General features: G+C 38.8%; 1 protein-coding gene across 5 annotated transcripts in view; it reads right to left on the bottom strand.

Moving 5' to 3' along the window:
* The window catches only part of ABCC5 (ATP binding cassette subfamily C member 5), an 87995-nt gene that overhangs the window by 59769 nt on the left and 11842 nt on the right, over positions 1–16384 (bottom strand). The gene's annotated exons all lie outside the window — the stretch shown is intronic.

Here is a 16384-nt window from a genome sequence, read left to right as displayed (position 1 = left end):
AATATAGACTGAGAGTCAATTACTTCACTACTAACTGCAAATTCTACTGCCTATTTTCTATGACAGAAACTTAAAATCAACACCTCCCGCCATTAAACAGCTCTGTCAGACAGAAAAAGCCAGAATGCACACATGCCTCCCCCTTCTCTCTCTTGTCAGCAACAAGGAGTGCAGAACTGGGGCTGCACTCACCCTGGCTGCCCCGCTAAAGAGCTCCTATCCAGACTTCCACAAGCAGAGGGTCTCATGGGTAGAATACAAATTTACACATATTTACTACAAAGTTTACAAATACCAATTAACCATATTAATAAAAATGCATGTAATTCAAAGTCTGACTATGGCAGAAGAGGGTGGGCCAAAAATCTGGATACTCCTATGCCAGTTTATTCTAAAAGTAACCCAAAATTACTTTTTTTTTTTTCTGATGGAGGTCACTTTTTTTTTTTTTTTGAGGCTAATTACTTTACATCATTGCAGTAGTTTTTGTCATACATTGAAATGAATTAGCCATGGATTTACATGTATTCCCCATCCCGGTCCCCCCTCCCACCTCCCTCTCCACCCAATCCCTCTGGGTCTTCCCAGTGCACCAGGCCCGAGCACTTGTCTCATGCACCCAACCTGGGCTGGTGATCTGTTTCACCCTAGATAATATACATGTTTTGATGCTGTTCTCTTGAAACATCCCACCCTCGCCTTCTCCCACAGAGTCCAAAAGTCTCTTCTGTACATCTGTGTCTCTTTTTCTGTTTTGCATATAGGGTTATCATTACCATCTTTCTAAATCCCATATATATGTGTTAGTATGCTGTAATGGTCTTTATCTTTCTGGCTTACTTCACTCTGTATAATGGGCTCCAGTTTCATCCATCTCATTAGAACTGATTCAAATGAATTCTTTTTAATGGCTGAGTAATATTCCATGGTGTATATGTACCACAGCTTCCTCATCCATTCCTCTGCTGATGGGCATCTAGGTTGCTTCCATGTCCTGGCTATTATAAACAGTGCTGTGATGAACACTGGGGTGCACGTGTCTCTTTCAGATCTGGTTTCCTTGGTGTGTATGCCCAGAAGTGGGATTGCTGGGTCATATGGCAGTTCTATTTCCAGCTGTTTAAGAAATCTCCACACTGTTTTCCATAGTGGCTGTACTAAGTTGCATTCCCACCAACAGTGTAATAGGGTTCCCTTTTCTCCACACCCTCTCCAGCATTTATTGCTTGTAGACTTTTGGATAGCAGCCATCCTGACTGGTGTATAATGGCACCTCATTGTGGTTTTGATTTGCATTTCTCTGATAATGAGTGATGTTGAGCATCTTTTCATGTGTTTGTTAGCCATCTGTATGTCTTCCTTGGAGAAATGTCTGTTTAGTTCTTTGGCCAAAATTACTTTTTAAAAAATTTTATTTTATTGAAGTGTAGTTGGTTCATAATATTGCATTAGTTTTTACACTAGAGAAAAATGATTCAGTTATGCATACACATTCTTTTTTAAGAACTTTAGTATTGGGGTATATAGCTGATTAACAAACAATGTTGTGATCATTTCAGGTGAGTAGAGAAGGGACTCAGACATATATATACATGTATCCATTCTCCCCCAAGCCCCTCTCCCATCCAGGCTGCCACATTAAACATTGAGCAGAGTTCCATGTGCTATACAGAAGGTCCCCGTTCATTATTCATTTAGCAGTGTGTACATGTCTATCTCAAACTCCCTAACTACCTCTTCCCCCACCAGCAACCATAAGCTCATTCTGGAGGTCTGTGAGTCTGTTTCTGTTTCATAAGTTCATTTGTATCATTTCTTTTTAGATTCTACATATAAGGGATGTCATATGATATTTCTCCTTCTCAGTCTGACTTAATTCATTCAGTATGATAATCTCTAGGTCCATCCATGTTGCTGCAAATGGCACTATTTTATTCTTTTCAATGGCTGAGTAATTATTTCAATGGCTGTGGTATATATGTACCACATTTTCTTTATCCATTCCTCTGTCAATGGACATTTAGATTGCTTTCATATCTTAGCTTTTGTAAACAGTGCTACAATGAACACTGGGGTGCATGTATCTTTTGCGATCATGTTGTTCCCCAGATATATGCCACGGATCATAGAGTCACAGATCCCCATACAGAGTGGGATCACAGGGTCACACACACATATTCTTCCTCATATTCTTTTCCATTATGGTTTATCACAAGATATTGAATATAGTTCCCTGTCCTATACCATAGGACCTTGTTGTTTATCAACTCAAAGTGACTTCCGCAGTTACTGTTACAGAAGCAGAACCTTCTTTTCCTCATGAAAGGATTATAAGAACCTTATCCTTTTCTGACATTCTCACAAATATTTCTAGCAATTATGGTGAACTAGCAAGAAAGAACAGACTCCCAGATCAAGAAAAAGTTAAGTGGTGTAGCACCTGACACACTGGGGCTTACACAAAGTGGAGTCTCTATTTTCACACACTACCTCTTTCACACACAGAAGAGAAGCAACTCAAATATTAAGAAACAGCTATTTAGTAAGTCTTAAAATAGCAGTGTGCAATCTCCAACTTTATTATTCTTCCTTTACAAAACTGGTTTAGCTGTTCTAGATCTTTTGTCTTTCCAGGAGAACCAAGTTCAAGAGTTAGAAGAGTCTTATAAACATCTTTGGATAGTATGGCATCAGAAAAGGAAAACTTGGGAGGAATTCCTGGCTGTCCAGTGGTTAGGACTCTGGGCTTCCACTGCAGGGGGCACAGGTTTGGTACCTGATGGTGGAACTAAGATCCTGCATGCCATACGGCATGACCAATAAAGAAAGAAAGAAAGAAGTATCAAAGCTTATGTTTTTTTAAAAAAGGAAAACTTGGTATGCCATCCATTAGCATTCTTATGTAAGAGTGGCATAGTAGCATTAAGAGAAAACTAAAATCTTCACATCTTATTTCATTCATTCTTTCAACAAATAACTTACAGAGCACCTATATACAAAGCTGTCCCAGATGCTGGGAATACAAGTATTCCAATTTCTGTCTTTAGTGTATACTGATTTCATTTTATTCATTTCTAAAATGCCTAGTTTCATCAAAACCTATGAATAGAAAAGTGAATGGACTTAATGACAACAACAAACAAAATCAATATTAATGCATGATTTTTGTTCCTTTGACCGTATGCATGATGTAATGTTCTACCACCTTCTGGGTAGTTACTTCCCATAGTGGAGAACGCAAAATTCAAAGCTTCTCTAAAAGGACTCAGATGAGAGCAGGCAGGCAAGGTTTCACTCCCCCAGGCATATCATGAGTACTACACCAGCATGAGAAAATGCCTGTGACGTATCAGAGACTGAGCACTCTCGTACTGTTTTTGATTTTCGAACAAGGCATTCAGTATAATTTTATCCTGACAAAGAAAAACCCCCATAAAAGTAGTTGAAAAAGTGGCTGGATTAATTCTCATATTTTCATATAATAATAACCCATGGAGTAGGAAAGACCACCATAAGGGTATGGAAGTCTATACTGTTGATCTAAGACAATTAAAAGTTACCATTCTAAGCAACCCACGTAATAAGTCACATCATATTTTTGCTATTCTTTCCTAAACTGTTTCTCAAACTGTCAATCTTGTTGCCATATCCTACTCACTGCCTAAATGACAACAGTGAAATATTCGTTGGAGATAATAGGATCCATGCAGAATCCTGTTTTAAGTCCTGCTCCATACTTGTCCCCAGCTCCTTCAAAGACAGGACTCTCTAAAGCAGCAGGTGTTTAGCTCCTGGCAAGAACTCTTGAATGATAAAATAACACTATCAAGAAAATCAAGAGAAAACCCCCTTACTCCAATAAAGCTATACTCTCTATGATCTTAAAGTATTTATACTCCTTAGTCCACTGTGGAATTTTCCCATAGTTGGAGGCCTCTGTGAAGTATAGTGGTTTTGCATATGGATTTTATTTTCTTATTTTTATACTTTAGTTTATATATTTATTTTTGGCTATGCTGGGTCTTCACTGTTGCATGCGGGGGCTACTCTAGTTGCTGTGAGCAGGGGCTACTCTCCATTGCAGTATGAGAGCTTCTCAATGCAGTGGCTTCTCCTGTTGCGGAGTAGAGGCTCTAGGGCGTACAAGCTTCAGTAGTTGCAGCACACAGGCTCAGGAGTTGTGGCTTGAGGGGCCTAGAGCGCATGGGCTTAGTTGTTCCATGGCATGGGAATCTTCTTGAACCAGGGACTGAACCCGTGTCCCCTGCATTGGCAGGTGGATTCTTATCCACTGTGCCACCAGGGTATTCCCTGCACATGGATTTTAGAAGATAGGATATGGGCTCACAGGCTGATTCTGCCACCAACTTTCTGCATATTACCTAGTCACTTTAAGCTACAACTTACTCATTTTTACAATGGTACATGCACCTACCACAAAGTGTTGAGGAGAATGAATTAAAGTGAAAGTCTCATAGTTGTGTCCGACTCTTTGTGACCCCATAGACTATACAGTCCATGGAATTTTCCAGGCCAGAATACTGGAGTGGGTAGACTTCCCTTCTCCAGGGGATCTTCCCAACCCAGTGACTGAACCCGGGTCTCCCGAATTGCAACCAGCTGAGGCACCAGGGAAGACTACAAGGTGATGAGAAGAATGAATAGGATAATGAAAAGTGTTTAGCAAAATACTGGGTGTAAGTATTAAACAAACATTTAATATATATTAATTACACACCAACTGATCCACCTGATAAATCTTATGGACTATCTCAACCATTGCTCTTTCCTTTAGCTTTCCCTAATTGTTTCAAGATTAGGGAATTCATTTCCTCCTTCTAATGTCTTCCCTGTACTGCACCACTGCAGTGGGATGCTTCTGGCAGGAGAAGAGCTCCTGGAGGGCAAGCTGACTAACTCTTGTTTGCATCCCTAACCCCTGACTCGGTATAGGGCCTGGCATCTATTATTCAAATGTCAACTAGAATATCCCAATATTGCTCTGCAGTCTACATTATCATCATTTAAAGCTACATGATATACCACGAAGAAATCTTCTTAACCAATCCACTTCTGTTTAGTTTCTCTACTGTTTTGCATATTATTAAGAGTGTAATAAACAATTATAGTTTATTTTTCTCTTTCTGGATTATTTAGGATAAATTCCACCAGTGGGATTACAGGATTAAAAAGTATAGCTCCTAGCAACTAGACATATATCCAGTTTGCTTAATTACTCATTATAAAATGTGTATTCCAGTGTTACTGCAAAAGAGAACTTCTATTAGCTTTAGTACTTTCAGTTCTATTTTGTTGATCCAAGGCTGCCTCTGTCCCACCTACTCTGGGACATTAGAAAGAAATAAAGGAAGTTAGGACAATCTTCTTTGCAGTCAGAGCTCATGATTAGCATATATCTGTAAAAGAAAACTGCTTACTTGAAGGTGATGGGAAAATGTGGACAAAAGAACTTATAACAAACCAATATAGCATTTACTGTGTGCCAGGCATTGTTTTAAATGTTTTACAGATGCTAACTTCTTATAATTCTCACAATTACCCTATGGGATAGACACTCTTATTCTCCTGTCTTACAGCTGAGGAAACTGTGAAGTAACAGCAGAGACTTGAAGAGATCTTTATTTATTTATTTATTATTACTATTTTTTTTGAAGAGATCTTTAAAAAGCAGAGATTGAATCCAGGCTCCAGAGTTAAGGCTCTTAATTACTAAGCTATGTGCCTTTCAAAGAAAAAACAAGCAAATAAATCATCACTGTACAAGATGACCTCAGATGTGTCTTTATAGACAGCCAGCTCTCCTTTCTTTTTTTTTTTTGCCAGCTCTCCTTTCTTCCCCAGGGTGAGTATCAGATTAAAATAAACTCTGACCCTCCAAACTAACCTTATTATAAGCAAATGGTAGTTTCCAAAGTCAAAGTCACAAATACACAATTAGAACACTAGACTATAAACAGATGAGTTTACTTAATTGCAGAAGTGCACTTCCTGGTTGTTTTTCAACCAAAGATGAGTAGATGCTAACAGATGAATACATTACAGACTGATATTTTAAAATAAAGTAAAAGCATATTTATATCACCCTGCTAGTAACTGCAAAGATGTCACCAATGTCTAATTGTATTTGGCTGGATACCTAACTTCTCTTTCTTTCTAGGCTTCCCAAGAAGTTTACCTGGCCAAGCAAGTCGAGGGGAAAATAATGTATATTTAAAGTAAAAACAAATATATTCTACTATATTAACATTCTGTAAAGCAAGTTATCAAATTCTAAGACTGACTGGATTAAAAATGGAAATGAACCAAGAAAACTGACTCAATATATTCAAGCTATATAGGCTTGCTATATGAAAACATAAATAATACGACAGGGTAGGGAAATATGATTCAGTGGATATCACTGGGGCAAATAAAAAACAGACTGGAGATGAACTGAGATTCATGTTTCATATCATACATTAATCCATCTGTAACCCTCAAAGTTACATTAAAATGGTGAGATAAACAGAAGAGAATTAAATACCACTTTAGCACAATGATGGAAGGAAAATAGTCTCCATCTTCCCCCAAAGTCAGAAACTTACCGAAGGCAAAATGGATGGTTTGAATATAAAAAGGAAAACTTTCTATGTAATGAAATTAGCATCAAGAAAAAGGAGAATACAGCTAAAAAAGTGACCAGGTAACTACCATATTTTGAACAGCCAGTTTTTACTGAAAAACATGTTTTACCCATTCATTCAGTATTTATTGAGGGACCTACAACACACCAGGCACAGCTCTGTGTGCTGGGGAAACAGGAGTGAAAAAACAGACCCACACCTCAAAATCACTGCTTTCATGCAGGTTATAGTCTAGTATTCATAAAAGTTCAAAATCCGAAATAATCTACTAAATTGATTTAAAAGTGTCCATCTCTCAGCCTCTAAATTCAATGTCACCAAGTAAGAAATTAAAATTAAAATTTAAGATACAATTATATATACCTTAGTATCAGTAGAAATAGAGATAAAATCCAAGTGAACAAAGAAGGAAACATAAGAAAAACACACATTTGAACATTGACTGGATTTTTAGTGCATTGCTGGCAGGTAGTCAGGGAAACTAACTGGTCATATGCAACACCTTATACATGCTTTGTCTCCATAATGTTACTGTAGAAAGGAAATTCTCCCCAAGAAAAGACACAATTTAAACCCATTGGCATATGGGGAATTATATGCCTAATAGAAGATTAATGGTTAAACCACGGTAGATTGACACTCCAGCGCAATGTTGTCCAACAGAAAAAAATATAAGACACAAATGTAATTTAAATGTTTTTAGTAGCCACACTAAAAAGGGAAAAGAAACAGGTGGAATTAACCATAAGAATATACTTTAACCGAAAATATACGAAATATTATCTTTTAAACACGCAATCAATAAAAAATTATGAGATATTTTATATTCTTTTTTGGTTCTAAGTCTTTGACACCTGGTGCGTGTCTTTTATATGGCAGATCTCAATTCGGACTTTCCACATTTCCAAGGCCCAACAGCAACCTGTGGCTGGTGGCTACAGTGTTGGATAGCATAGCCTAGTAGTCTTCAACTGAAGATGATTTTTGCTTGCCTGGGAGACATTTGGTAATGTTTGCAGACATTTTGGTCACAACTGTGCATTCAGTGAGTAGAGGCCAGGGATGCTGCCAAACAGCCAACCATGCACAGGACAGGCTTCCACGACAAAGAAGGATTTAGCCCCCAAATGTCAGTAGTGCTAAGGTAGTCCAAGAGAGCTAAATTTAGCTCACATGCTAGTATTTGGTGTATGCTGACCTAGGGAAGTGTGTTTTATGGCCTATTTGTTTTTTACATTACAATGCTTTAAGTCAATTTTAGAAGTAACTTCTTAAGGCTTCTCCCGAGATGCACTCATTTTTCTGTATTTCTCCTAAGGAGCTCTGCAGACTGAAGGGCTCTCCATGGACAGAGGACGTGGCTACAGAAGGCGTCCACAGCAGCTGATTCATTCCAAAGGGAAAAATACGGCTTGATCCAGGAGTTGAGAAAACATTCAGCAAAGAAATTACTGCTGCTGTTTTTATCTTCCTGAGGACTCTGGCTAGGAGATTCTGAGGTGGAGCAGGGTGAGGACAATGGGGAACCGAAAGGGGACAGTGAAATTTAGATTCAGCCACCATTCGAATAAAGGTCAGGGAAACAGAGCCATTTATATGCCCATCTGGTGAGGAAAGAAAGGAACTTTCGATTGATCCATAAGCAAACAGAGATACTTGCACAGGGGCCCTCCTCCTCTGTGCTCCAAGACCATCCCCAAGGCTGTGATAACAGGCTCACTGTCACACCACAGGGCTTCTGCTTATCTAGTTTGTCCATCTCATTTTAACAGGCTGCCAGAGTGGAATGTCTGCTGACAGGGCAACCTGGGGCTTCCCCCTGCCCGGAGGCCCCTGGGACAAGACACCATGGGCCCAGTGATCATTCCTCAGGCTGAACAATCCCTTCCTGACAGCAGACAACAGCAGGGTATCCTTCCAAAGCCCAGGGACTGAGGAACCAACTAGGTGCACCTCTCAGCTTCCAAGGAGATTAAAGGTTACAATACTCCTGTCTGACCTGCCCCACAAAAAAAGCCACCCTCGGGGCACAATCAGAATGGACTTGCCTCAAGAGCCTAGAGCATATTCTTCTTTTCCTCAATTCACAAGATATTAACAAAAATACAGAATGGATAGCCTCTTCTTACAAACTCTTCTGGCTCAAGTAAAAGCTTTACTATAGGTGTCCCACTCCTGCAGCTGCCTTTACCATAAACATTTAGAAAGACAAACTTTTAAGGGAAGCTGTTACAAAGATACAGTTTCAAAGAGACTCAAAATGTTAAAAATTAAAGAGGAAGTTACATTTTATTTTAAATTTAAAAAGAAATGAAAAAAGTTGATGCCCTTCCAAGAACATCTGACTTCAGGCTTCCCCATCCTCCCTCTCCTCAATAAGTTAACACTGCAAAGGACAATTCCCCCAATTCTCAGCACTTTCTTATTCCAATGCGTTATTAACAAGATTCTGATCATCTCAAGCATTTCCCTTAAGACATTCCAGACAGTGGCCACTTCAGTCTAGACAGACAGCAAAATTTCAGAACGTACCCTTCACAGGAAGCAAAATATAGTAGAAATGGCTCACTAGTCAAGAGTTGGGGAACCTGCTAACCTCAGCCTTATTGCTCAGTGGCTATGGATTAATTTGTACCCCAGTTCACTCATTTTTAACTAGGCTGCGTTACCCTAATGTCCAAGATCTGCTATCAATACAATCCGCAAGTGTAAATACGTAAAACCAGTGGATATACCTTATTACCATCACGGTAAAACAGGTATTTTTCCACACCTCATAATCTAGCATTACCCTAGAATCAGGAGAAAAACTGGAGGGATTTCAATTGTTTCATAAGCTAAATTCCAAGAAACTTTTCCCAAGTTCCTATTACATCAGGGGATGAGATTAACTTTGGTATTACAATGATAAGGTTTCAAAAGATAAACTGAAAATAAATCTTGGAAGGAGAAGAAAAGGGAAACACTTGGAGCCCCACTGGTTGATGGGAATAGAAGAGACGATCGCATGAGATCTAGGGAAGAGGTTCTCAGCGCTGGTGACACATTAGGATCACCAGGGCAGCTTTAAAAAGCACTGATTGCCTGAGCACGACCCCAGAGACTGGTTTAATTTGTCTGGAGTGTTAGTATCTTCTTTTTTTTTTAACATTCTTCAAGTGATTTTAACATGCAGCCTAAACTGAGAACCACCAATGTAGATAATAAAATGTTGGTATTTTACATTTGACAAAATCCCTTGAAGACTTTCAGGCTTTAGCTTAAAAAAAAAAAAAAAAAAGCCAAAATATAATTTGTAAATGAAACTCCTTTCAGCTCCCAGTACTGTGTGTGACTGTGTTAAATGCCTAAAATAAAACATTAGTGGGTCCATTATATGACCTGTACTGCAGAGCAGGCTGGAAGCGTTGACAAAAGTAAAGGTGAATATTTGGGCAGTTTGCCCATTTTTCCACTAAGTAACTGCTTAACATCATACCTGCTTTAGTCAACAGAAGTTGTCATTTGATATCTAATAACAGTTGATTCTTTGAACAGCTAAATCAGAAAATAATCTTAAATAATTTAAAAAATATGGCATCTAATTATCTAAATAGGTTAACTCACCAAAAGGGGGTTAAGGAGGGAAGGGATAGACTTAATAAGATTAATTCTACTAATTAGTGGACTTCTGTGCACCAAATTAACTTCACATTAGTCTGTAACTTTGATACTGAGAAGTTCAACTATTGCAAAGACTTACAGAGGCCCTGTTCCCTGTTCCTGGCATGGGCCTTTTTTATTTTTGATTAAGAGAAAGTGAGAGACAGAATGGTGAGACATTTTAGAAGGCATTAGCACAAGTCTATGTATGCATGCTCAGTCGCATTTGACTCTCTGTGACCCCATGGACTGTGGCCTGTTAGGCTCTTCTGTCCATGGAATTTTCCAGGCAATAACACCGGAGCAGGTTGCCATTTCTTTCTCCAGGGTATCTTCCCAAACCAGGGATCGAACGTCTCTTGCATCTCCTTCACTGGCAGGTGCGTTTCTTTACCAACACATCACCTGGGAAGCCCCAGTACAAGGCTACCTCAAAGCAAAACCCAGGTTTCATTGAAGAATTTTTCATTAACCATTTGTCACTTCCAAGTTATAGATTTTAACAAAATAAAGGCTTGAGTATTTAAAATTGCTTGAAAAATACGTTGGTAGTTCCAATACTTTTCTTCTCTTTTGACAGAAAGCTCCTTTAACTCGTGCCAACAAGCTATATTTATTTCCCTTAAGCAGCATTTCCTAGCTCAGAAGCAGCAGCCGTGCTGCAGATGGCGTAAAAGAGCTCATGATCAAGGCAGCAGGCCAACCTCAGGAGACCTGTGGGCTCTAGACTCAGTCACCATGCAGGAAAGCCACCTGGGCTCTGCACCAACGGCAGCGCTGTTGTCATCTCCACCAGAGAGCTCCAGGCTGCTATTGGAGATCAACATCTGGCACCAGGCCAGAGACCATATCACACTGTACTAAGCTCTATAAAGCTTTATAGATGCCTTCAGGGAAAAGGGGGCAGGGAGGCAGGTGTTCTTACTCATCCTATTACTGACTGTCCAGAAAATGTGCTGAGTCACTGAGTACCAATCAAGAGAAAAATAATGCAGAGACTGCAAATACTAATCACCTTCACCCCACTCTCCTTCCTAACAGCAAGGAGACTCAGGTAATATTTTTGACGCTGAAAACACAAGGGCATAGAAAAATTCACATACCCGTCATCCATAAAGAAGAGCTTTCAGAGTCAAATTCTGTTAAAGTACTAAACAAAACTATTTCATGGCAACAATAGTTGTCCCTAGGGAGAGGTGTTAAGGGTGATTTCATTTTTTCCTGTAATCTTCCATAATTTGCACATTTTAAGAGACCATAATTCTTTCATAATAACATATCCTAGAATCCTACTTCTTGGTAAGAGATTATTATTCACACCCTTGTCTCTAGCATATAACTCGAGCTCACCCAAATATTTCTTCCACTCACTAGTCACAAATACTCCAACCAAGGCTAAAGTGTCAGCCGGACACAGAACTAAAGGAGACACTTGGTAAAGGTCACTGGACTCTGTGAATACTTGCTCTGTTACTTTGCCTAGAGGCAGAATATTCTAACATGGGTAGAAAGCAAATTCCACCAGTGGTACACTTGAGAGAAGGGACAAAAAGAGTAAGGGGTAGTAAAGGCACATGAACTTTAGTTGACTTCTCCTTATTTTGCATGTTTCCTCTTTTCTTAGTTAGATTAGACATGCTAGGGAAAAAACAGTCACCCATGGCTTTAGCCTGAGCACAGCGAGAAAACAAAGAACCACCACACACACACACACAAAAGGTTATAAAAGCATCACAGAGCTTTGTCTTGTTTTTGTTTCAATTTTAATTTAAAGCAACTAAAATACCAACCCCTTGGCCTGTTATTCAAGAACACACATCATCATCTTGCTGTCCACCTGAAACTATCATAACATTATTAATCAGCTATGCTCCAATATAAAATTAAAAGTTTGAAAAACAAACAAAAAACCCCACTTGCCTTTTTTAAAATGAGAAAAAAAAAAAAAACCTACCAAAATAAACTGCAGATTTAGCACACACACACACACACACACACACACATCATCTGAAACTCATGATCTAGCCCTCTATATCTATGACTTCAAACTTCATGCTCAAAGCCAACAGTTCTTTGGTTGGCCTACCCACAGCTCTTTCTTCCACCAGGCATGTTCTTCATTTCTCCAAATTCTACCTATTCTTCAAGTCTCCAACCAAATGCTACCTCCTCCTGAAGTCTTCCCTGATCTCAGAGACTGAAGAATTCTTTTCTTCTTGTTAATTTCCACAGCATCTAAATTTTAGTAATCTACATACATGACTATGAGTTGAAGCTTCTAGGGAGGGCAGGCAGGGCCAGCCTCAATTTATCATCGTGTGCACCAGAACACTTCATTCAGGGCTATGTGTACATTTTGGAGAATGCCCAAATGTTTGCTGAATTTAAAAAAAAAAAAAAAAAAAGAATATACATCACATCTTAAAACAAACCAACCAGAGTTGGTAGAGTTATGCGATCAACATATGCTAATCATATGTACACATCTGAATGCAATTATAAGAAAAGGAGCTATGCTCAGAGAGTCATGCCTCAGACATGGGAACAGTGTTAATTAAGGAGTGGTCTGGGCATAAATCTTCACGTTAGTTGAAATAACGCCAGCCTAACACCAGCCAAGATTAGTACTGAGGCTCAAAGAACTAACAGCACCAGAAGGCACCCCTATTAGCACTTCAGGATTAAAGGATGTCTGCAAATCATCAAGTTGTGTGTGGCCACAAGATTTACCTCAATAGTCTTGAACAAAAGGAAGGTGTGAAAATGCATTATTTTAACTAGCTCTAAGCAGATGTGATACAAATATCTGAAGGTGTGAATGATTAGAGCAATTTTCCCAAAGAGTATTCCAACAGATTTGGTCACAATATTAGGAAAGGGGCAAACTACATACCCTGCAACTTTGCTGACAGAAAAAAAACAAAACAAAAAACCACCAACTTGTTTAAAATGCATTTAATACTTAGTGCTTTACTTCTGACTTCTGACAGTTTCATGTGTCCATGTTAAACTAAACCTATCAAAGGCTAATGATGTTGGATAAAACCTTGTTTTCCAATTAAGAGCCACAAATGTATCCTTATCTTTTGTTACTTTGGGAGGTACCGTTTTTTCATTTCTGAAGGATAACAGGCAGAGCTGGCATCTGGGAGGTCTTGTCCCAGATTTCATCTCTACCAACTAATACAGAAACAATTGCTATGATCATAAGACACAAAACTGTAATCTCTACCCAATTATCTACTTACATTCTTAAAAAAGGTAAATGGTATGCTTTTACAGCCATTCCACTTCCCAGATACTTAAATTGTCCATTTTTATACCATCACTGAGCCAGAAATTTGTCATTTTGCTTTTTTCCTATTAGCAAACTGCTAACATACAAGACAAGTTCAAGATGTATTTGTATCTATGAAATCTGGAGTTTTGATAGATAATATGTAAGAACATTCTAGGTGATATGTGAATTTTTAAAAACACTTGATCATTATATATGCCTTTTAACATGTGTAAAAAATACATTATATAAACCTATAATTCTATTCCTTAGGTCAAGGCTGAGCAAAAAGAAAAAAGTTGATTAAAAGAAATAGTTGAAGTTAAAAAAAAAAGTTCAGAGGCTACAGGATATGGTAAAAAAAAACCAGGAAAACAGTACTCATATTTAAAAGATTAGGAAGCATCAAAGGATAATGAAAATTAAATTCATGTGGACTCCTGAGCTCTCACAAAAGTGGTTGGTATCAGCCTCCTGTTTCTTCAAAATGAGGCTCAGTCACATGAAGGAAACTTTCTGTCTGGTGCCTGACTTAATAATTTAGAGGACAAAAGGCACAACAGTGACTCGACCCCCAACTCTTCTCTACCCGCAGAGGAAAAGTTTGCTGTTGCCACTGCACACCCTAATGTCAGTTCTGCTCTAACCAAATGGACAGGGCCTCTGTCCTCAGAAATTTCACAGGACCACGCTCTATCTTTCCAGGTTCCATCTCTTCCTGTTTTAGGCATGGGCAAGCTAGGCATGGGCAAGCTTGCTCACTAAGGCTTCATCTACATGGATGCACTAATGATTCCAAAACCTGTCCCAGATCCATTCCTTATCTCTACTCTATCTACTGATCACCTCATCTGGATGCACCTGCAAATTCCACATGTTCAAAAGTAAACTCATGCTCACCTCCTTCTCCTTCTTTCTCTCCCCATATGCCCATCAATAGTTTTAAATCCTTACCACAGGAACCCCAATGTCTCCCTCCCTCCTTCCAGAAATACCCCTAAGTCTCTCCCCTCTCCTCCATCTTCACTATTAGACTTGGATCCAGACCCCTGGCCTCTTTCACCTGGGCTGGCACAGGAGCCTCCAGACTGCTCCCTGTATTTTGTCTCTTTCTCTCATACACATTTTTCATATACTGCCTCAAAATTAATCTTCCTAAGATAAAAACAAAGTCTTAAAAATTTCAGCTCAACTGCATTAGCTATTAGGTCATGCAAAGTAAAATTACAATGAGATATCAGACATACCTATCAGAATGGCTAAAATTAAATTAATAACATCAAATACTGGCAAGAATGCAGAGAAACTGGATGACTCACACATTGCTGGTGGGAATGTAAAATTAAACAGTCACTCTGGAAAAAGAGTATTGACATTTCTGATAAAACTAAACACGCACTTACCATATGACCCAGCAATTACATTCCTGGAATTTACCCAGAGAAATGGAAGGTTTATTCACAAAAAATCCTATACACAAATGTTCAGAGCAGCTTTGTTTATAATAGCTATAAACTAGAAATAACCCACATTTCCTTCAACAGATGAATCGTTAAACAAACTGTAGTCTATCTATAACATGGAAAATACAATTGATACACAACAAATTAGATGGATCTCAAGGGAATAACGCTGAGTGAGAAAATTCAATATCAAAATGTTACATACTATATAATCCCATTGGTACAGCTTTCTTAAAATGACAAAATTACAGAGATGGAAAATAGATAAGTGGTTGCCAAAGACTGGGGGAGAGGGCAAGAGAGGAGGTTGTGGCTCTAAAAGGGGAGCACAAGACATCCTTTTGGTGGAGCTGATTTGTATCTTGACTGTGATGGTGGTCATACAAATCTACTTGTGAGAAAACTGCATAGAACACACACAAATAAGTGCACATGAAACTGGTAAAGTCTTAATAAAGTGGTTGCATGTTATCCATGTCAATCAATATCCTGTAGTGATTTTATACTATGGAATGCAAGAAGTTACCACTGGGAGAAGTCAGATAAAGTATGTATGGGATCTCTCTGTATTATTTTTACAACTGCATGTGGATCTACAGTCATCTCCAAATAAAAAAGTTGAGAAAAAAACCCTTTCAATAATTTCCAGTAGTTCCCCTATGCCCATAGTAAAAGATTCCTTAGCATGGCATGTAGAACTTTCTCACATACTTCTTGTGCCCTAGACTACTAGCTCTAAGAGCTAACATTCTTTGAGCACAGGCTACGTGGTAGGCACCATTCTAAGCATTTTATGTGTATTACCTCATTTAATACTCAAGGCATCTCATGAGTTAGGTTCTACTGTTGATACTATTTTAATTCCTAAGCCACTAAGGCACAGATGACTTAACAGCTTGACAGCATCCTCACCTCATCATCCTTCAAAGCCCTGCTCCAATGTACCCCTGTGACTTTTTCCAGTATAAGTGCTGTACTAAATGTCAAGCATTCAAAAGATATTCAGTAACTGTTTTAACATAAATTCTGGACAAAAGGACACAGAAACGGTACAGAACCGGGACCTTAAGGATTTGACACTAATTACAGTGAATCTAAAGGTCCGTCTAGTCAAGGCTATGGTTTTTCCAGTGGTCATGTATAGATGTGAGAATTGGACTCTGAAGAAAGCTAAGTGCCAAAGAATTGATGTTTTTGAACTGTGGTGTTGGAGAAGACTCTTGAGAGTCCCTTGGACTGCAAGGAGATCCAACCAGTCTATCCTAAAGGAGATCAGTCCTGGGTGTTCATTGGAAGGACTGATGCTGAAACTCCAATACTTTGGTCAACTCATGTGAAGAGTTGACTCACTGGAAAAG

This window comes from Odocoileus virginianus, chromosome 4, assembly GCF_023699985.2.
Source record: "Odocoileus virginianus isolate 20LAN1187 ecotype Illinois chromosome 4, Ovbor_1.2, whole genome shotgun sequence".
Taxonomy (NCBI): Eukaryota; Metazoa; Chordata; class Mammalia; order Artiodactyla; family Cervidae; genus Odocoileus; species Odocoileus virginianus.
This window is presented reverse-complemented; position numbering and strand designations above follow the sequence as displayed.